We start from the raw sequence: 22,144 nt of genomic DNA, 5'->3' as shown, positions 1-22,144 counted from the left end.
CATCACTCCACGGCAAGTAAAAGGGGAAAAACTACAAACAGTGACAGATTTTATTTTTTGGGCTCTAAAATCACTGTGGGCAGTGACTGCAGCCATGAAATTAAAAGATGCTTACACCTTGGAAAGAAACCTATGACAAACCAAGATAGCATATTAAAATACAGAGATATCACTTTGTTGACAAAGGTCCATATAGTCAAAGCTATGGTTTTTCCAGTAGTCATGTACAGATGTGAGAGTTGGACCATAAATAAGGCTGAGTCCCAAAGAATTGATGCTTTTGAACTGTGGTGCTGAAGAAGACTCTTGAGAGTCCCTTGGACTGCAAGGAGATCAGAACAGTCAACCCTAGAAGAAATCAACCCTGAATGTTCATTGGAAGGACTGATGCTGAAGCTGAAGCTCCAGGACTTTGGCCACCTGATGCAAAGAGCTGACTCACTGGAAAAGACTCTGATGCTGGGGAAGATTGAGGACAGGATAAGGGGATGACAGAGGATGAGATGGTTGGATGGCATCACTGACTCAATGGACATGAGTTTGAGCAAACTCCAGGAGACAGTGAAGGACAGGGAAGCCTAGCATGTTGCGGTCCATGAATTTACAAAGAGTCAGACACACCTCAGTGAGTGAACAACAATTATTTGAAGTAATTGTTTTGCTTTGCCCCCAAACCCCTACCCACCGTGAGGGGTATTGTTTGGAGAGGAAAGGTGAGCTTTCTCAGTGCTGCTCCCTATATTCAGGATATCACAGGGGGATGTAGCAAAGGCTCAGGGAGAAATTACACTGATATTTTAACTACACTACAGTAGCAGCACAAATAATTTTTGAGAATCAACTTTCCATTGAATCTCTCACACTTCTCTATATCTTGTGAGTAGAGTCACTGACAATTTTTGTTCCAAAGTGTCTTTTCAAAGATGTTTATATAAAGCACAGCCTTGTGATATGGAAATGGTTTCTCCTTCCAGAAAGCAGAGGGAATATTTGCTTGAAAATGAGTACAATGGGCTTCCCTCGTGGATCAGTGGTAAAGAATCCACCTGCCAATGCAGGAGACAGGGTTCAATCCCTGAGTCGGGAAGATCCCTTGGAGAAGGAAATGGCAAGTGACTCCAGTATTCTTGCCTGGGAAATTCCATGGACAAGGGAACCTGGGGGGCTATAGTCCACGGAGTTGCAGAGTCAGACATGAGTTAGCAACTAAACAACAACCATAATAATGTTTTCTCCTGGGTCAATGTTTGGACAGATTTTCTAGCAAACTCATATAAATGAACAGGATTTCCTGAGCTCAAAATTCCTTAGCCATAATGCACAACACTTTGTATACAGCATCCTTCTAGCTCTATGTGCCAATTGTCCCTTTGGGATTTGATGGACAATTGTAACTGCCATGAAATTGAAGCTCATACTGCTGCTATGCTTTAAGTAAAGAAGTCTTCTGTTTCTGACCCAGGAGTCTTGTGTCTTCTACCACCAGGATTTATAAAACTGGAGGCAGATTAACTTATTAGCGTAGAAGTAGCATAAACATCCCAGACCTTTACAGTTCCTTACACACGTCTGAGAGCAGCTGAAACGTAGTACTAGGTACGTGCATACAGGCTAAGTTGCTTCAGTTGTGTCCAGCTCTTTGGCACCCTATAGACTGCAGCCCATTAGGCTCCTCTGTTCATGGGATTTTCTAGGCAAGAATACTGGAGTGGGTTGCCATGCCCTTCTTCAGGGGATCTTTCCAACTCAGGGGTTGAACCTGGTTCACTTTGGTCTCCTGCACTGGTAACTGGGTTCTTTATCACTAGTGCCACCTGGGAAGTACTATAGGGAGTAGCATTAATAGAAACAAATGAAAAAGTCTTTTTTACTCTACAAATCCCCTCCAATTTGCTATTTCAAGCTACAGAACGAACTTAAATATTTATAAGTACAAGGTTATTATAATGGGCCTAGTATCCTGGTATAGTTTTGTTTCTTTTTGACTTGGTTGTATTTCCTTCTTTAAATATTCTTTCCTTTTGTACTCTTATTTGTTGATAAATCTAGCCTAATGTTACCTGAGAGTTTAGTTTTTATTTTGTTTTTGAATTTTTAAGAATCAAATTCTAATTGTATTGATCCTGTTTCCAATCAAGAGTGGGGAAAAGTTTCCAAACAGTAGAAGAGAAATTTTTTCAAACAGTAGAAGAGAAAAATGAGAACAAATAATGCATCGTAAATCTAATGGAAGGCAGAAAGGGGAAAATGAAAGTTTAAAAATGTGTGCATAAAAATACAGGGAAAATAGCAGATGGAATAAAACAGTCAGATATATCAGTAGTAACAACGTTCACATATTAGAAATGTTGCTATCCACATTTTTACTAAGTTTTTGCTTTGATCACATAGTGAAGACAAGTTGGTCATGGTGGAGTTTTTTTTTTTTTTTTTTTTTTTTTTTTTTTTAAGGAATTTAGGAATTTAAGAGGGAAGAAATTGAAGAGGAGGCAGAACTCCCTTAGCACTTATCAACAGTGTGAAAGAAAAGTCAATTACCCCTGACTTAGTAGAATATGGGAGGCTGGGACTATCTACCACTCCTTTTTACATCCTGAATGACATGACATATTTAAGCTGAGACGGGGTAGGATTAGGAACGGTTTAGGATTAGGATTGGTTTAGGATTAGGATTAGGGACAGGTGGCTCTGTGGTAAAGAATTTGCCTGCCGATGCAGAAGATGCAGGTTCAATCTCTGGGTGAGGCAAGTCCCATGGAGGAGGAAATGGCAACTCAATCCAGTATTCTTGCCTAGAAAATCCCACGGACAGAGGAGCTAGAAGACTACAGTCCATAAGGTCCCAAGGAGTCACACACGACTGAGTAATTGAGCATGCATGCATCCACACAGAAAGTATGGTACCAGTGCTCCCTGTGCACATGCGGGCACAGATGCACACACGCTGACATGTACCAGAGAGTCCGGAAATACAGAGCTGACTTAGTTAAGACAGTGAGGGAGCCAGGACAGTAAAGAGTTATGCTGTTTTCTGATGCAGAAGAAATAACTGTTTGCTAAAGAGGGATCTTGCCCTTCTAAAACTCACTGACCAAGCTTTCCCTTTTTGCTAATCTGTGATAGTATTAATAAATGACACTCAAAATTGTTTTTCCTGTATATATAGCTGTGGATCCCTGGTGATGCCTGGGAAGCCATGATTTCCAGTGAGAAATCCCTGGTACAAAGAGGGCAACTGTATTGGGTTTTAATGGTCAGGCTGCCCTTTTCAAAAGCCTTACCCCAAAGCATAACTATTTCAGGGACTTCTGGAGGAAACAGCAACTGTGTTCGGTGCTAAACTGACCCCAGGGAAGCGTCTCATTGCTAACCATTCATCCAAGTAGACACCCTTGGGACTGAATGAGTCATCTTAGGTGAGCTCTTTGCAAATCAGTCTGATGTATTTTCTCATTTGACACCCAGGCTGTCAAACTTCACAATGGTGTCAGACAAGGTGAACAATCTTGTAACCTGTTAATTTGCTTGAAATAATGACAGCAATAATCTGATCAGGTTTGCCAGACTGTCTCCATTTGAAGTGGACAGTGGTTTGTCCTGTTAAGATTGTGACACATTAAGACAAGTGTGTGATTATTATATCCAGTTATGGCACTTGGGTAACTTGACACAGCCCACTGCTGTGAGAGTAACCCACATTTACCACCCTGTACATCCATTTGCTATGACTGGCATATTTGTATGCTTGAACCTGTCTCCAGGTCCTTTATTTCCTTCTGGAACTATATCAATCACAAATTCCTTTAGCTGCTCTCAAGTGTATTTATCAATATGTTAACCCCTCTCTCAAGATATTCCAATAGGAGTTATTTATAGGCTATACTGAGAAAACTACTTGAACTCTCTAAGGAAGACAAACAAAGATGGATATATCAGTGTTGGAGAAGAGTTATATTTAGACTTTTTGATAAAGTAGGACTTGGATTTCTGTTTCTTTCTAGTACTCAAGGTAATTTTCCTTCTAAATTCTTTACACATATCATGCAGTCCTTGATATCCAAACTTGACTCAAAAGGACAATTTGAGAATATAAAACATTAAAATTATTTCAACTTAGGCAAATCTATTTTAATAGTTGTTCAGATGCAAACTTGTTCAAACATCTGTTGTGTCTATTGGTGACAATTTGGGAAATGCCATTTGAACTTTTCATGAAAGTACACTAAGAACAAATAGGTCAATAATTACACAGAAGTTGTCATGCATTTTTTTTTTTCTTCCAGTAGAGTCCTTTCCTCTGAAATCATATACAAAACTCTTTCAATTTAATCTGGGTTAGGGTTGAGATATTTTGGCTTTACTTGAACTAAAGCCAACCTAAATAAGCTGTTTTCAGTCTTATCTTTCCTTTTTCTCTTATTTATTTTTTATGAGGAGACAGTATAGAACAGGTTCAGAACAGGTAAGAGAAAAACATTGGTAAAAGAAAATTAAATCTCATTGTTGTAAGGTAATTTTAAGAAAGTCCTTATTAAAATAATTATGATCAAAATGTTTTCTAAAATTTACATTTCAAATATCTGGTCCAGATAAATACGTTAAAGTATATTAAGAGAATTTGTTGATCAAATTTAAAGAGGTTAGGTACATGCTGGTTTTTATGAGGCGTAAAGTAAAAGAATGGACATAAAACTGAAATATGCGAAAACAAAAATATGAAGAGGGATGATCTACGAGGTATAGAGAAGTTGGTGTTTTGTCACAGCTCAGGAAAATTTTGGGAGCAATCATTAAAAGGAAACCAATGATCATGTGTCAAATAAATGAGTCATATAAAGTAAATTTCATTTACATGATAGGTTATCCTTATCTATGCCTCTGCCTTTTTGCCCACTCTAGCTCTGGTGCATTCTTCACTCTCCACATTGAATTTGTCTTTCAGTTCATCTACCAAATCTGATCATATGTTTCACTAGCTCCCTGTATTTTAGTATTTTATGAATAAGTGTTCAAACTCCTTTGTGTGGAATACAAATTCTTCATGATTTGGCCATTTACTGTACCTTCTTGCAACTCCTACCACACAAGAACCACCTCTGCTATGCATTACTTGTGAAATTTACATTGATCCTTCAATACCTAGCTTGGTCATCACTCATGCAAACTGTATCAGATTATCACCTTCCATTTCTCCACTACAAGGTAGAGCTGGTCACTCTCAACCCTTGTGCAAAAATAGAGTAGGCACATGCCTTTATTAAGAGTCAGTACAATATAAATACATTGAGGCGCAATTTTTAATTTCTATTTCTGATGTCCTTCAGTAGACTGGGGCTTCCCTGGTGGCTCAGAGGTTAAAGCATCTGCCTACAATGTGGGAGACCGGGGTTCAATCCCTGGGTTGGGAAGATCCCCTGGAGAAGGAAATGGTAACCCACTCCAGCATTCTTGCCTGGAGAATCCCATGGACAGAGAAGCCTGGTAGGCTACAGTCCAGGGGGTCGCAAAGAGTCGGACATGACTGAGTGACTTCACTTTCACTTCCAGTAGACTGGGAGCTCTGTAGAGCAGAGACAATGTTACTATCCTACTGTTATCCCAAGAGAACATGTAAGGTGAGAAAGAAATATTTGTTGTGTTAAGTAATTAGTATTTTAAAATTATAAAGTGGCAATTTATTCTGAGTTAATCTACAGGCAAAAAACTCCCTATAAAATTCTGGCATGCATATATTCTAAAAATTGGCAAGACTTTTCAAAAATCTGTATTAAAACATAAAGGATCCAGAATAGATAAAAGATGTGTTGGAAGACAACAAAATTGGGGGACTCATATTTTTTAGTTTTAAAATGTACTATAAAGCTGTAGTAATCAACATAATGAGGTTCTGAAACAAGTATATAAATACAGAAAATACAGGAGAAAATCTTAGTGACTTTAGACTTGGTGATGAGCTTTTAGATAGGAAACAGTACAACACATGAAAGAAAAAATTAAGGTAGATTTTAATAACACTTGTTTTAATTAAAGTATAATTGACTTATTATTTTCAGGTGTACAAGAAAGTGATTTGATATTTTTATATATTATGGAATTATTACCCTATGAAGATTAGTTACTATCTATCACCATACAAAATTATGACAATTTTATTCACTATATTCCCTATGCTGTGCATTATATCCTGTGACTGATTTTATAACTGGAAGTTTGTATTTCTTAATCCTCTCCACCAATTTCACCCACCCTCCCCTCCCTCCCCTCTGGCAATCACCAGTTTGTGTGCTGTATCTATGAATCTGTTTTGTCATATTTATATGTTTCTTTTGTTATTCAGAATTCATATACAAGTGAAATCATATAGCATTTATCTTTCTCTATTTCACTTAGCATAATGGCATATAGATTCATCCAGTTTTTGGAAATGAGAAGATTTAATTCTTTTTTGGCCGTGTAATATTCCACTATATATGTGTGTGTGTGTATATATACACACACCTTGGATCTATATATATATATACACCAACACACACCCACACATCTATTTTTTCCTTCCTCTGTCAGTGAACACTTAAGTTACTTCTATATTTTGGCTACTGTAAAGAATGCTGCAATGAACATAGGGATGCATATATCTTTTTGATTTAGTGCTTTTGTTGTCTTTGGACAAATACCAAGTAGTGGTTGTTGGATTGTATGGTATTTATACTTTTTATTTTTGTGGTATCTCCGTACTGTTTTCCACAGTGGCTGTGTCATCTGCAGTCCCACCAACCGTGTACAGGTGTTCCTTTTTCTCCACATCCTCACCAACACTTGTTAACTGTCTTTTTGATAACAACCATTCTCATATTTATGAAATGGTATCTCATTGTGGTTTTTATTTGTATTTCCCTGATGATTTAGTCATGATGAGTACTGTGCTTGTTGGCCATCTTTATGTCATTTTTGGAAAAATGTCTATTTAGGTCTTTCAAACATTTTTTAATGGGATTGTTTATTTTGATAATGAGTTGTATCAGTTCTTACATAATTTGGATATTAATCCCTTATCGGACACATCATTTGAAAATATCTTTTTCCATTCAGTAGTTTGCCTTTTTGTTTTGTTTCCTTCATTATGAAAAAGCTTATGAAAAGTTGATAAAGATCATTTGTCTTCAGGGAAACACAAATAAAAATATAAAGAAATATCTTATTAAAATAACAAATACAAAAATCCGCAAGTACCAATAGCTGGTTAGTATTTGCAGCACATGGAACTCTCATTCATTATGGGTAGGAATGTAAAATGATTGATTCAGTTACTTCTGATTATAGTTCAACTATTGTTGACAAAGTCAACATGTCTTAACGTAGAACTGTGGTCCAACAATTGTGGTGTTAGGTACTTAGCTAATGTGTTAAAAAATTTCCGTCATACACAAAAGCCTTCATACTGATGATTACAGCAGGCTTATTATAATTCCCTCAAATTTAAAGCAATCAAAGCGACCTTCAATATGTAAATTGATACACAAGCTATGGTACAGCCATAGAATGGAATATTATTCATCAATAAAAGAAATGTGTTATCATTATTTCATCCCCAAACATGTACAAACCTTAAATGCATACTGCTAAGTTAAAGATTCAACAGCAAAGAGTCTTACTATATAAGTTTCTCTTTCTGGATATCTTATTATTGGTATAATATATATCCTGGATCTATGAGCCTATATTCAAAGTCTTTATCTGTTTCCTCATGATTTACATCTCTGTACCCAATTCCTTCATGTGATTGAGATGTTTCTTGGACTTGGTCTGCTAAATTAGTTGTAGAGGTTTAAAGCTTCTTACTCAATACATCCAAAACATTACTTAATTAGGAAGATTTTTATTTTATTTTAGCTCAGAAAAGATACTTTTTATTTTGGATTTAATTAAAGTTTTTCTTCTAATTATTTTTCCTCCTCCATTGTCATCCATTTTTGTCATTGTCATTCAGCTATTCTTTATAGCTGCTGGACAGGGACTGGTAAGCTGTGATAGATGAAATTTTGTCTGTTCTTCTTTTTTTGGTTTGAAACACTGGTTAGACTGTTTGCAAATCATAAAAGGTGAGTGTCTCATCTATAGTAAAAAATGCCACCATCTATTTATTACATAGGTCTAGCAGACTATCAGTTTCCTGGTGAGGCAAGGAGCCATAGCCTTCCTATTCTGCCTTTCCTTATAGTATCTTTTCCTTAGGGGAAATGCAGTCTCTTCAGTAATAAGAATATCAGGTGTATACATGCAGGGCTGATGAAAACTCTCTGATAGCTATAAATATCTATGTAAAGATTTTTCCAGGATTCAGTAGTTTATGGAAAATAATCTAGGACCTTTTATTGTCTAGATTTTGCTCTACAATTAGTCTCTTTTATTGAAGTATAGTTTATGTACAATATTATGTTACAAGCTTACAAAACTATGTTCCACAATTTTAAAGGTTATATGCCACTTATAGTTATTAAAAATATATTCTTATAGCTACTTTATTTAAGTAGCTATAAGAATATATTTTTAATAACTATTAAAAATATATTCTTATAGCTTACTTTATCGGAGAAGGCAATGGCACCCCACTCCAGTACTCTTGCCTGGAAAATCCCATGGATGGAGGAGCCTGGTAGGCTGCAGTCCACGGGGTCGCTAAGAATCGGACACGACTGAGCGACTTCACTTTCACTTTTCACTTTCATGCATTGGAGAAGGAAATGGCAACCCACTCCAGTGTTCTTGCCTGGAGAATCCCAGGGATGGGGGAGCCTGGTGGGCTGCCATCTATGGGGTCGCACAGTCGGACACGACTGAAGCGACTTAGGAGGAGGAGGAGCTTACTTTATATGTAATAATTTGTACTTCTTAATCCCCTACCTCTACGGACTCTCTCTGCTTCCCAATCCCCAGTGGTAACCATTAGTTTGCTTTCCACATCTGTGAATTTGTTTTTGTCCTTATACTCACTAGCTTGTTGTATTTTTTTAGATCCCACATATAAGTGGTATCATATAAGATTTGGCTTCCTCTATTTGACTTATTTCACTTAGTATAATACCCACCACGTCCACTATTGTTGTTGTAAATGGTAAAATTTTATTATTTCTTATGGCTGAGTAGTATATAAACATAAATATATAAATAGATATATTAATATATATAGATGCAGATAGTGTATTTATATACATATATATACCACATGGGGCTATCTGATGGCTCAGTGTTAAAGAACCTGCCTACAATGCAGGAGATGCAAGAGATGCAGGTTGGATTCCTGGGTTGGGAAGATCCCCTGCAGGAGGAAATGGCAACCTACTCAGTATTCTTGCCTGGAGAATCCCATGGACAGAGGAGCCTCACAGGCTACAGTGCATAGAGTTGCAAAGAGTTAGACACAACTGAAGGGACGTAGCATGCACACATGCATATATCTCACATTCTCTTTATTCATTCATCTGTAAAAATATACATATCAATAATTGCCTTAAATATAAATGGACTAAATGCTTTGATCAGAAGACATAGAGTATCTGAATACCTAGAGAAACAAGACTTGTATATTTGCTTCCAACAAGACTCACTTCAGATCTAAAGATACACACATCCTCTGAAAGTGAGGGGATGGAAAAATGTATTTCACACAAGTGGAAATCAAAAGAAAACCAGAACAACAATTCTTATATCAGAAAAAAATACTTTAAAAATAAAGACTGCTACAGTCCAGGTTCGATGCACAATACTGGGTGCTTGGGGCTGGTGCACTGAGATGACCCGGGGGGATGGTATGGGGAGGGAGGAGGGAAGAGGGTTCAGCATGGGGAACACATGTATACCTGTGGCGGGGATTCATTTTGATGTATGGCAACACCAACACAATATTGTAAAGTTGAAAAATAAAATAAAATAAAAAATAAATAAAAATAAAGACTGTTACAAAAGACAAAGAAGGACACTATGTAATGATCAAATGATCAATCCAAGAACAAGGTGTAACAATTGTAGATATATATGCCCTCAACATAGGAGGACATAAATACACAGGCAAATATTAATGGACATAAAAAGAAATATCAACAGTAAACAGTAAGAGTAAGGGATTTTACTACCTTATATATGTCAATGGACACATTATCCAGATAGAAACTCTAATAAGGAAACATTGGCCTTAAATAAATACCTAGGAATAAACCTACCTATGGAGGCAGAAGGCCTACACTCAGAAAACTGTAAGATACTGATAAAAGAAATAAAAGATGAGACCAACAGATGTTCTTGGATTGGAAGAATCAATATTGTGAAAATGACTGTACTGACCAAAGAAATCTACATATTCAATGCAGTCCCTATCAAATTACCAATAATTGGTAAAATGGATCATTTAGTCCATTTACATTTTTCACAGAATTGGAACAAAAATTTATAATTTGTATGCAAACACAAAAGACCCCAAATAACCAAAGCAATCTTGAGAATGAAAAACAGAGCTGGAGTAATTGGATTCCCTTACTGCAGACTATACTATAAAGCAATAGTGATCAAAACAGTATGGTACTGGCACAAAAACAGAAATACAGATCAACAGAACAGGACAGAAAGTCCACAGATTAAACCCAGGCACCTACAGTCGTCTAATACACAATGGAGACAAGACAATTGCTTCAATAAATAATGCTGAGAAAAGTGAATAGCTACATATAAATGAATGAAATTAGAACCCTAATATCATAAACAAACTCAAAATGGATTAAAGAGCTAAATGTAAGGACAGATACTATAAAACTCATAGAAAACATAGGGAGAACACTTGTTGACATAAATCTCAGTAAAAGCTTTTTCAATCTACCTCCTTGAGTAATGAAAATAAATACAAAAATAAACAAATGGGACCTAATTAAACTTAAAAACTTTTTCACAGCAAAGGAAACCATAATCAAAACAAAAAGACAACTCTCAGATTGGGAAAAAAATATTTGCAAACAAAGCAAGTGACATGAGATTAATCTCCAAAATAACCAGCTCATGCAGCTCATTATTTAAAAAAAAAAAAAATTACAGCCCAATCAAAAAAACCGGGTGGATGATCTGAATAGACATTTCACTCAGAAGATGTACAGATGGCCAAAAACACATAAAAAGATGCTCAACATCAGTAATTACTAGAGAAACACAAATTAAAGCTACAATGAGGTATCACCTTAAATCAGTCAGAATGGCCATGATAAAAAATTTATAAACAATAAATGCTAGAGAGAGTGTGAATAAAAGGGAGCCCTCCTACACTGTTGTTGGGAATTTAAACAGGTACAGGCACTATACAGAACAGTATGGAAGTTCCTTAAAAATCTAAAAACAGAGCTACCTATATGATCCAGAAACCCCTCTCCTGGGCTATATCTGGAGAAAACCATAATTGGAAAAGATACATGCATCTCAATGTTCACTGCACTACTATTTACAATAGCCAGAAACTGGAAGTAATCAAAATGTCCATCAACAAAGGAATAAAGATGTGGTACATATATATACAATGGAATGTTACTGAGCCATAAAAATAACAAAATAATTCCATTTGCAGCAACAGGGATGGACCTAGAGACTGTTATACTTACTGCTATACTTACAAATAGCTGTGAAAAGAAGAGAAGCAAAAAGCAAAGGAGAAAAGGAAAGATATAAACACCTGAATGCAGAGTTCCAAAGAATAGCAAGAAGAGATAAGAAAGCCTTCTTCAGCCATCAATGCAAAGAAATAGAGGAAAACAACAGAACGGGAAAGTCTAGGGATCTCTTCAAGAAAATCAGAGATACCAAAGGAACATTTCATGCAAAGATGAGCTTGATAAAGGACAAAAATGGTATGGGCCTAACAGAAGCAGAAGATATTAAGAAGAGATGGCAAGAATACACAGAAGAACTGTACAAAAAAGATCTTCATGACCCAGATAATCACGATGGTGTGATCACTGGCCTAGAGCCAGACATCCTGGAATGTGAAGTCAAGTGGGCCTTAGAAAGCATCTCTACGAACAAAGCTAGTGGAGGTGATGGAATTCCAGTTGAGCTATTCCAAATCCTGAAAGATGATGCTGTGAAAGTGCTGCACTCAATATGCCAGCAAATTTGGAAAACTCAGCAGTGGCCACAGGACTGGAAAAGGTCAGTTTTCATTCCAATCCCAAAGAAAGGCAATGCCAAAGAATGCTCAAACTACAGCACAATTGCACTCATCTCACATGCTAGTAAAGTAATGCTCAAAATTCTCCACGCCAGGCTTCAGCAATATGTGAACCGTGAACTTCCAGATGTTCAGCTGGCTTTAGAAAAGGCAGAGGAACCAGAGATCAAATTGCCAACATCCGCTGGATCATAGAAAAAGCAAGAGAGTTCCAGAAAAACATCTATTTCTGCTTTATTGACTATGCCAAAGCCTTTGACTGTGTCGATCACAATAAACTGTGGAAAATTCTGAAAGAGATGGGAATACCAGACCACATGATCTGCCTCTTGAGAAATTTGTATGCAGGTCAGGAAGCAACAGTTAGAACTGGACATGGAACAACAGACTGGTTCCAAATAGGAAAAGGAGTTTGTCAAGGCTGTATATCGTCACCCTGTTTATTTAACTTATATGCAGAGTACATCATGAGAAATGCTGGAGTGGGAGAAACACAAGTTGGAATCAAGATTGCCGGGATAAATATCAATAATCTCAGATATGCAGATGACACCACCTTTATGGCAGAAAGTGAAGAGGAACTCAAAAGCCTCTTGATGAAAATGAAAGTGGAGAGTGAAAAAGTTGGCCTAAAACTCAACATTCAGAAAACGAAGATCATGGCATCCGGTCCCACCACTTCATGGGAAATAGATGAGGAAACAGTGGAAACAGTGTCAGACTTTATATTTCTGGCTCCAAAATCACTACAGATGGTGACTGCAGCCATGAAATTAAAAGACGCTTACTCCTTGGAAGGGAAGTTATGACCAACCTAGATAGCATATTCAAAAGCAGAGACATTACTTTGCCAACAAAGGTTCGTCTAGTCAAGGCTATGGTTTTTCCTGTGGTCATGTATGGATGTGAGAGTTGGACTGTGAAGAAGGCTGAGTGCCGAAGAATGGATGCTTTTGAACTGTGGTGTTGGAGAAGACTCTTGAGAGTGCCTTGGACTGCAAGGAGATCCAACCAGTCCATTCTGAAGGAGATCAGCCCTGGGATTTCTTTGGAAGGAATGATGCTAAAGCTGAAACTCCAGTACTTTGGCCACCTCATGCGAAGAGTTGACTCATTGGAAAAGACTCTGATGCTGGGAGGGATTGGGGGAGGAGAAGGGGATGACAGAGGATGAGATGGCTGGATGGCATCACTGACTTGATGGACATGAGTCTCAGTGAACTCCAGGAGTTGGTGATGGACAGGGAGGCCTGGTGTGCTGGGATTCATGGGGTCGCAAAGAGTCAGACATGACTGAGCGACTGATCTGATCTGATCTGATACTTAGTGAATTAAGTTGAACAGAGAAAGACAAATCTTATGTGATATCATTTGTGGAAGCAAAAAAAAAAAAAAAAGGTACAAATGAACTTAGTTACAAAGCAGATATAGTCAAAGATTTAGAAAACTAACTTATGGTTACCAAGGGGGTAAGGAGGGGAAGGATAAATTGAGAGATTTTCATTGACATATACAAACCACTCTATATAAAACCAATAACTAATAAGAACCTATTGTATGGCACTGGGAATTCTACTCAATACTCTGTAAAGCCCTATATGGGAAAACAATCTAAAAAGAGTGGATATATGTATACACACAATTGATCCAGTTTGCTATACAGCAGAAACTAACACAACATTCTGGAGGAGGAAATAATAACCCACTCCAGTATTCTTGCTTGGAGAATTCCATGGACAGAGGAGCCTGGTGGGCTGGAGTCCATGGGGTTACAAAATCAGACATGACTGAGCATGCATGCACTATGAAACACTGTAAATCAACTGTGTGTGCTAAGTTGCTCAATCATGTCCAACTGTTTGTGACCCATGGACCATAGCCTGTCATGGACTATGTCCATGGGGATTCTCCAGGCAAGAATACTGGAGTAGGTTGCTATGCCCTCCTCCAGGGGATCTTCTCAAGCCAGGGATTGAATCCCACGATTCCCGTATTACAGGCAGATTCTTTACCGTCTGAGCCAGTTTAAAAAATAACACATTAGACCAGATGAACTTAATTGATATTTATAGAGCATTTCATCTGAAAGGAGAAGAATACATATTCTTTTCAGGTGCACATGGAACCTTCTTCAGGATAGAACACATGCTGGCCACAAGACAAGTCTCAGGAAATTTAAGAAAACTGAAATCATATGAAACATCTTTTCTGATCACAATGCTATGAGGCTGAAAATCAACTACCAGAAAAAAAAACTTCAAAAAAACAAACAAATAGAGGCTAAACAACATGTGCCTCTTCATGAGAGTGAAAGAGGAGAGTGAAAAAGTTGGCTTAAAGCTCAACATTCAGAAAACGAAGATCATGGCATCTGGTCCCAACACTTCATAGGAAATAGATGGGAAAATAGTGGAAATAGTGTCAGACTTCATTTTTTGGGGCTCCAAAATCACTGCAGATGGTGATTGCAGCCATGAAATTAAAAGACACTTACTCCTTGGAAGGAGAGTTATGACCAACTTAGATAGCATATTCAAAAGCAGAGACATTACTTGGCCAACAAATCCGTCTAGTCAAGGCTATGGTTTTTCCAGTGGTCATGTATGGATGTGAGAGTTGGACTGTGAAGAAAGCTGAGCACCGAAGAATTGATGCTTTTGAACTGTGGTGTTGGAGAAGACTCTTGAGGGTCCCATGGACTGTAAGGAGATCCAACCAGTCCATTCTGAAGCCGATCAGTCCTGGGATTTCTTTGGAAGGAATGATGCTAAAGCTGAAACTCCAGTACTTTGGCCACCTCATCCAAAGAGTTGACTCATTGGAAAAGACTCTGATGCTAGGAGGAATTGGGGGCAGGAGAAGAAGGGGACAACGGAGGATGAGATGGCTGGATGGCATCACTGACTCGATGGATGTGATTCTGAGTGAACTCCGGGAGTTGGTGATGGACAGGGAGGCCTGGTGTGCTGCGATTCACAGGGTCGCAAAGAGTCGGACATGACTGAGCGACTGAACTGAACTGAACTGAAACAACATGTAACCAACATGTAACCAATGGATCACTGAAGAAATGAAAGAGAAAAAATATACAGACAAGAGTCTTTCATTTGTAGAGACAAATGAAAATGAAAACAGGGTGATCCAAAATTTATGGGACACAGCAAAAGCAGTTCTACAACGGAAGTTAATAGCATTATAATTTTACCTTAGAAAAATATGATATAAGGAAGAAAAATCTCAGATGAACTACTTCACTTTACACCTCAAGCAGCTACAGAAAAAAAGAGTAAACAAAACCCAAAATTAGCAGAAGGAAAGAAATCATAAAGGTCAATGCAGAAATAAATGGAGATAAAGAAAACAATAGAAAGGATCAGTGAAACTAAAAACTGGTTCTTTGAAAATATCAATTTGATAAGCTTTTAGCCAGACTCATCAAGGAAAAAATGAAGAGGTCTCAAGTCAATAAAATTAGAAACGAAAAAGAAGAAGCTACAACTGACATCACAGAAACAGAAAAGATCACAAAAGTACACTACAAAAACACTATATCCCAATAAAATAGATGACCTAGAAGAAATGGAAAATTTCTCAGAAATGTACAATCTTCCACAATTGAATCAGGAAGAAACAGAGAAAATGAACCACCAAATTACCAGTAATGAAATTAAATCCTTTATTTGAAAACTCCCAATAAACCAAAGTCCAGGACTAGGTGGCTTCACAGGTGAATCTGATCAGATACTTAAGAGTTAAAACCTATCCTTCTGAAACTCTTGCAAAAATAGCAGAGGAAGGAACACTTCTGAACACACCACCCTGATACCAAAACCAAACAAAGATATCACAAATAAGAGTACAGGAAAATGTCACTGATGAACGTAGACCCTAAAATCCTCAACAAATATTAGCAGTCTGAATCCAACAATACATTAAAAGAATCATAGACCATGATTCAGTGGCATTTATTCCAGGGACACAAGGATTTTCTATTTTCACAAATCTATCAATCTACCAAATTAACTAACAGAAGACTAAAACCATATGATCATATAGTTACAGATATATATATATATATATATATGGAATCTAGAGAAGTAGTAATAGCAACCCACTCCAGTACTCTTGCCTGCAAAATCCCATGGATGGAGGAGCCTGGTAGGCTGCAGTCCATGAGATCGCTAAGAGTCAGACACGACTGAGTGACTTCACTTTCACTTTTCACTTTCATGTGTTGGAGAAGGAAATGGCAACCCACTCCAGAGTTCTTGCCTAGAGAATCCCAGGGACGGGGGAGCCTGGTGGGCTGCCCTCTATGGGGTCACACAGAGTCAGACACGACTGAAGTGACTTAGCAGCAGCAGCAGCAGCAGAGAAGTAGTACTAATGATCCTATTTTCAAGGAAGTAATGGAGATGCAGATGTAGAGAATGGACTTGTGGACACAGCAGGGAAGGAGATGGTAGGACAAATTGAGAAAGTAGCACTGACATATAAGATAGATAGCTAGTGGGAAACTGCTATATAACACAGGGAGCCCAGCCTGGCACTTTATGATAACTTAGAGTAGTGGGACAGGAGAGAGGTGGGAGGCTTTTGAGGGAGGGGATATATATATACACACACACATACATATATGCTGCTGCTGCTGCTAAGTAGCTTCAGGCATGTCCGACTCTGTGCGACCCCATAGATGGCAGCCTACCAGGCTCCCCTGTCCCTGGGATTCTCCAGGCAAGAACACTGGAGTGGGCTGCCATTTCCTTCTCCAATGCATGAAAGTGAAAAGTGCAAGGGAAGTCGCTCAGTCCTGTCCGACTCCTAGCGACCCTATGGACTGTAGCCTAGCAGGCTCCTCCGTCCTTGGGATTTGCCAGGCAAGAGTACTGAAGTGGGTTGCCATTGCCTTCTTCTATATATATATATATATATATGTATATATAGTCATCGCCAGTTCTCATTGTTGTGCAGCAGAAACCAATACAACACTGAAAACAATTACCCTCCAATTAAAACATAAATTAAAAAACCCATATGATCATCTCAACAGACACAGAAAAAGCTTTTGTCAAATGTCACCTTATTATACTATCAAGTATTTAATTTGGTAATATCTTTTATGAGATGCAATGCACATAACCTCTTAAATTGTTCAATTCAGTGTTTTTTAGCATATTCACAAAGTTTGTCATCATTATCCTGATCATTTATGGAACACATTCATCATCTTGAAACATAAACCTCATACACTTTAACTATACCCTCTCTGCTAATCACCCATACCAGCAGTCCTAGGCAATCACTGTTCTGCTTTCTGTCTCCATAGATTAGCCCATTATTACACTCTGTTGGATTTAACTTGCTAATATTGTTTTGAGCACTTCTGCATCTGTATTCATAATAGATAACTATTATGTGGTGTTATTTTTTATTATGTCTTCATCTGTTTTGATATCTGGGCAATACTGGTCTTATCAAAAGAATACTGGCAATATAAAATTAATTTTTCAAATGTTTGGCAAACATTCAACTGTGAGACCATATCAGCTTGGACTTTTTGTTGGTAGTCGTGAAAGTTTTTTGTTCCTAATTAAAACCTTTATTATATGACTATTCAGATTCTGTATTTTTTTTTTTCTGAATTCAGCTTTGTTAGTTTTTGTTTTTCCAGGAATTTGTACATTTAAACTAAGTTTTTTATTTTCATACAGTTTTCATTGTCCTTTTAATTTTACTAGAGTCAAAAGGAGTATCTGCTCTTTTCTCTTTCTTTGCATTGAATCTTCGCTTATTTTCTCTGTCAACATAATGAAATCTTTGCCATTTTGTTGATCTCTTCAAATGACCATTTTTGGTTTTATTGATTTTTATATTGTTTTTCTATTTTCTATTTCATTAATTTCTGCTCTAATCTTTTTATTTTCTTTTGGACATAGGCTTCACTTTTTAAAATTAATTTCTTAAGTTGAAGGGTTATTGATCTCTTAATGTAGACCTTTCTAGCTATAAAAATTCCTTAAGCATTATTTTTACTGAAATTCATAAGTTTTGGCATGTTGTGTCTTTATTTCATTAAAAGTAATTTATAGTTTCTCATTTCTTTTTTGGCATGTTATTTAGGAATGTGCTATTTTAATTTTCACATATTTATGAGTTTCCTCCATCTTTTTCTATTATTGACTTAAATTTTATTCCACTTTGGTTACAAGATCATAAACCTTTATTTTTTTGGAACTAAATACATATTAATAGAAAACAAAATACAAAAAATTCTCTTCAGGAAACAGAAATATTTAATCCTTTTCCAACAAATCAGAAGTTGCTTCATCCTCAGAGTGCAGTTTTTGATGCGTCTGTTCATACTTAAGTGATGTTTCACAGACTGTTCATTAAACTGCTACTGGAAAGCAGGAGGTAGAAGGGACCATTTCAGGAGAAAAAGACATTGGAAAAGCCACACCTCAGAATCATATGGAAATTCAACACTTTCTATCTTACCACTTTTCACTTCCAATTATTTTCATTTCTTTACCACAATCTGCCCTTTCAGGGGATAGAACTGTTAATAGAGGTGCAATCCCCCAAATAATCTTTCTTTCCCACCATGCATGCAAGAGCCCAAAACTTTCTCCGTGAAATCCACACACCCATTTCTGGAAACATCAGCTGGAATGATCCATCTGTCACCCAGAAATTTCTCCTTTCTCCCAATAGACTGAGCAACCAAGTTCTCTGAATCCCTTGAACCTCAAATTTCCAAGTATCATAGCCAGTGCCAGGAGAAAAACCTGAAAGATGAGAGCAGAGAAGTCTCTCTGCCAGTGCTAGGTTTCCTCTTCTTAACAATAAAGAATCCTAGTTCTCTGCTATCACAGAAAAGGAAAGACATTTGCCAGCATGACCCTGCCCCATTTCCTAATTCCCACCCCCGCATTCGTACCCTGATAGAGTCCCTTCTACTCAGTGACCCTGCAGCATTGCTCCTATGGAGGGCGCCCAGCAAACATCCTCCTGCCGAGTGCAGCCCCAGTGAAGCAAGGTCGCCTTGGCGCCAGAGACTGGAAAGAGCCACAGGAGGACAGCAGTATCTCTGTGTTTCCAGATTTCATGTTCATTCCCATCACCACCCTTCCTCTCCCTGTCCTTCCACACTGGAGAAGGTCTGAGAAGAGGGTGGTGGGCTCGGGACATCTCTGGGTCTTTCACAGTCAGGCAGTGATTCCATCCATCTGTCCTAAGGCTTACGGTCTTGTGCCCTTTGCACGCACCAGCCCATTACATCAAATATACAAATCAAGGTTCCTCATTTTCTTGTGTGATTCCGGTCACCAGCAGGAGGTTGCAGGCCATGAACTGCACGCTCAGCACATTGCTCATCTGGTGGGTGTAGACGCCCAGGAGCTCTCTGGATGAGCCGTCTGCTGGAGTGCGGCTATGCGTGCCCTTGATGTCCCAGACACGCACTGAGTTGTCCATGGATGCTGACGCGATTAGGCTGCTGTCCAGGCTGAAGGTGAGGCTGGTGATGTTGTCCGTGTGGCCCTGCAGCTCTTTGTAGAGGGTCCCAGACGCCAGGTCCCAACAGCTTCAGCCGCTGGTCTTCGCCCGCGGACACCAGGAACTTACCGTTGGAGGAAAAGGCCAGGGAGCGCACGGGGCCGCAGTGGCCGGTTAAGAGCCTCACCAAGTTCCCCTGCTGGGTGCTCCACAGCCGCACCGTCTTGTCGGTCGAGCCTGTGGCTAAGTAGTTTAAATTGGGGTGGAACTTGACGCAGTCCATGTCCGCCAGGTGTCCAGCATAGATTCGCAGAGGGTAAGTCCGATCAAATGACCAGAGGTGGGCCGTGAGGTCGTGGCACCCGCTGGCGAAGTACAGGCTGTGCGGGCTGATGTCCAGGTCCCACACGGGGCAGGCGTGGCCCTGGTACTGCACAGTGTTGGTGAAGCTGCCCCGGTCCCAATACCTGATGGATGTGTCTTCAGAGCAGGAGAGCAGCGCGGAGCTGTCCAGAAGGAACCTGGTGCCGTACACCGGCCCACAGTGTCCCCACAAGACTTTCATCTCCAGAACTGCGCTATCGTCCTCTTCCTCCTCCGGGACATCACGAGCCAAGTGGATGTGAGATGTGTCGACTTGAGGCGGTTGGGATTTTAACTTCTTGGAACACGCACTCCTCAGTTTTATACAGGAGTTGTCAAAGCCCGTGGCAAGCAGCCTCCTGTCCGGGGAGACCTCCGCCGTGTTCAGCAGCTGCTTCGTGTTGTAGAAAGCGTAGAAGCAGATGGTGGTGAGGGACTGGGGGCCGTCCCAGATGAGCTTGATGCTCTCCCGCAGGGCCTCCAGCGCCTCCTCGTTCCGCAGGACAGGTTTTGGCACATCAGTGGGCTCTAGGCCGCTGCCTTCGCCGCTGGAGGAGCCACCGCTGGCGTAGAGCTGGTAGTCCATCCTCTTGGCGGGCTGCAAACCGGGCACGATGTGCCAGGCGACGACTCTGCCCAGTGCAGTGTCGTCTCTCTGGGGGCAGCTTCGATAGGAATAACAGCTTGTCTTCCGGTCGACAGACCACGTACTTGTTGTCCAGGAAGCCCTGCAGCCGGAAGTTACGCGTAAACAGGATATCCTTACTGGTCCGCGTGGTCCGCAGCTGCTCGATGACGTCATCGGCACTGGCCTCCTCACTTCACGGCTCTGCCAGGTGTCAGAGTCAGTGAGAAAATTCCACAGCCTTCCTATTGTACTTCATGTTGCTGGGGCTCTCCCTCAAAAGAGGGTGCAGACACTGTGAAGGCACAACCAGATTCTGACTGGGCTGCGAGGCTGGCTGCCATCTCCTGGGCTTTCTGCAACCAGCACAGGCCCTGCTTCAGCCGGCAGGGCACATCCTGGTACTGCCGACGTTTGAGGTAACAGGACGCGGCCGTCTGGATCTGCTCCGTGAGCACTTGTGTCATGACTGAACATCCCAGGCGGCTCCTGCTTCCCCCACTGCTGCTGCCGCCGCCAGGGTTTCGCAATGCCCCGTGCCCATCAGCCCCCTCAGGGTCTCTGGGGCAGCTGAGAGATGACTGACTGAGGTGACTAGCTGACTCAGAGCCACTTTGGGCTGAGCCAGCCCCTCATAAACATTTATAGTCTTTCAATTCTGTTAAATATATTAAATTTTGTTCTATGGCCTATCCTGGAGAATTCTCTTTGTGCACTTGAGAAGAGTATATATTCTACTGTTTTAAGTGTTCTATAGAGCTCTGTTAGGTCAATTTAGTTTACAGCGCATTCAAGCCTTCTATTTCCTATTTATCTTCTTACTATGATGTTGTTCTATATCTTTGCATTTATCCTGCTTAGAGTCCTTTAAGCTTCATGGATGTGTGGATTAAAATTTTTCATCAGGTTTAGACATTTTAATTTTTCTTTAAATATTTTTTTCCTCTTTTTCTCTTTGTTCTCTTTTGTTACAGTCTTTGTTTTAAAGAAAATGTTTTGCTTGATATGAGTATTGCTACCCCAACTTTCCATTTCCATGGAATGTATTTTTCCATCCCATCCTTTTCACACTTTTTATTTGTGTCTTTAAATCGTTTGAGTCATGTGTAGGCAGCATTTAGATAGATCTTCTTTTTCTGTCTATTCAGCTACCCTGTGTCATTTGATTAGAGCATTTAGTCTATTTACATTTAAATAAGTCTGGTCCCTCTAGTCAAGGCTATGGTTTTTCCAGGAGTCATGTATGGATGTGAGAGTTGGGCTGTGAAGAAAGCTGAGCACCGAAGAACTGATGCTTTTGAACTGTGGTGTTGGAGAAGACTCTTGAGAGTCCCTTGGACTGCAAGGAGGTCCAACCAGTCCATCCTAAAGGAGATCAGTCATGGGTGTTCTTTGGAAGGAATGATGCTAAAGCTGAAACTCCAATACTTTGGCCACCTCATGCGAAGAGTTGACTCATT

The 22,144-nt window shown here is 39.4% G+C and overlaps 1 pseudogene; it reads right to left on the bottom strand.

The window, feature by feature from the left end:
- Positions 1-17,865: 17,865 nt before the first annotated feature.
- On the bottom strand, positions 17,866-21,151 carry LOC129634288 (TAF5-like RNA polymerase II p300/CBP-associated factor-associated factor 65 kDa subunit 5L; annotated as a pseudogene).
- Positions 21,152-22,144: the final 993 nt, after the last annotated feature.

Source organism: Bubalus kerabau, chromosome 19, assembly GCF_029407905.1.
Source record: "Bubalus kerabau isolate K-KA32 ecotype Philippines breed swamp buffalo chromosome 19, PCC_UOA_SB_1v2, whole genome shotgun sequence".
NCBI lineage: Eukaryota > Metazoa > Chordata > Mammalia > Artiodactyla > Bovidae > Bubalus > Bubalus kerabau.
Note: the sequence above shows the minus strand (reverse complement) of the source record. Positions and strands in the feature narration are given on the sequence as shown.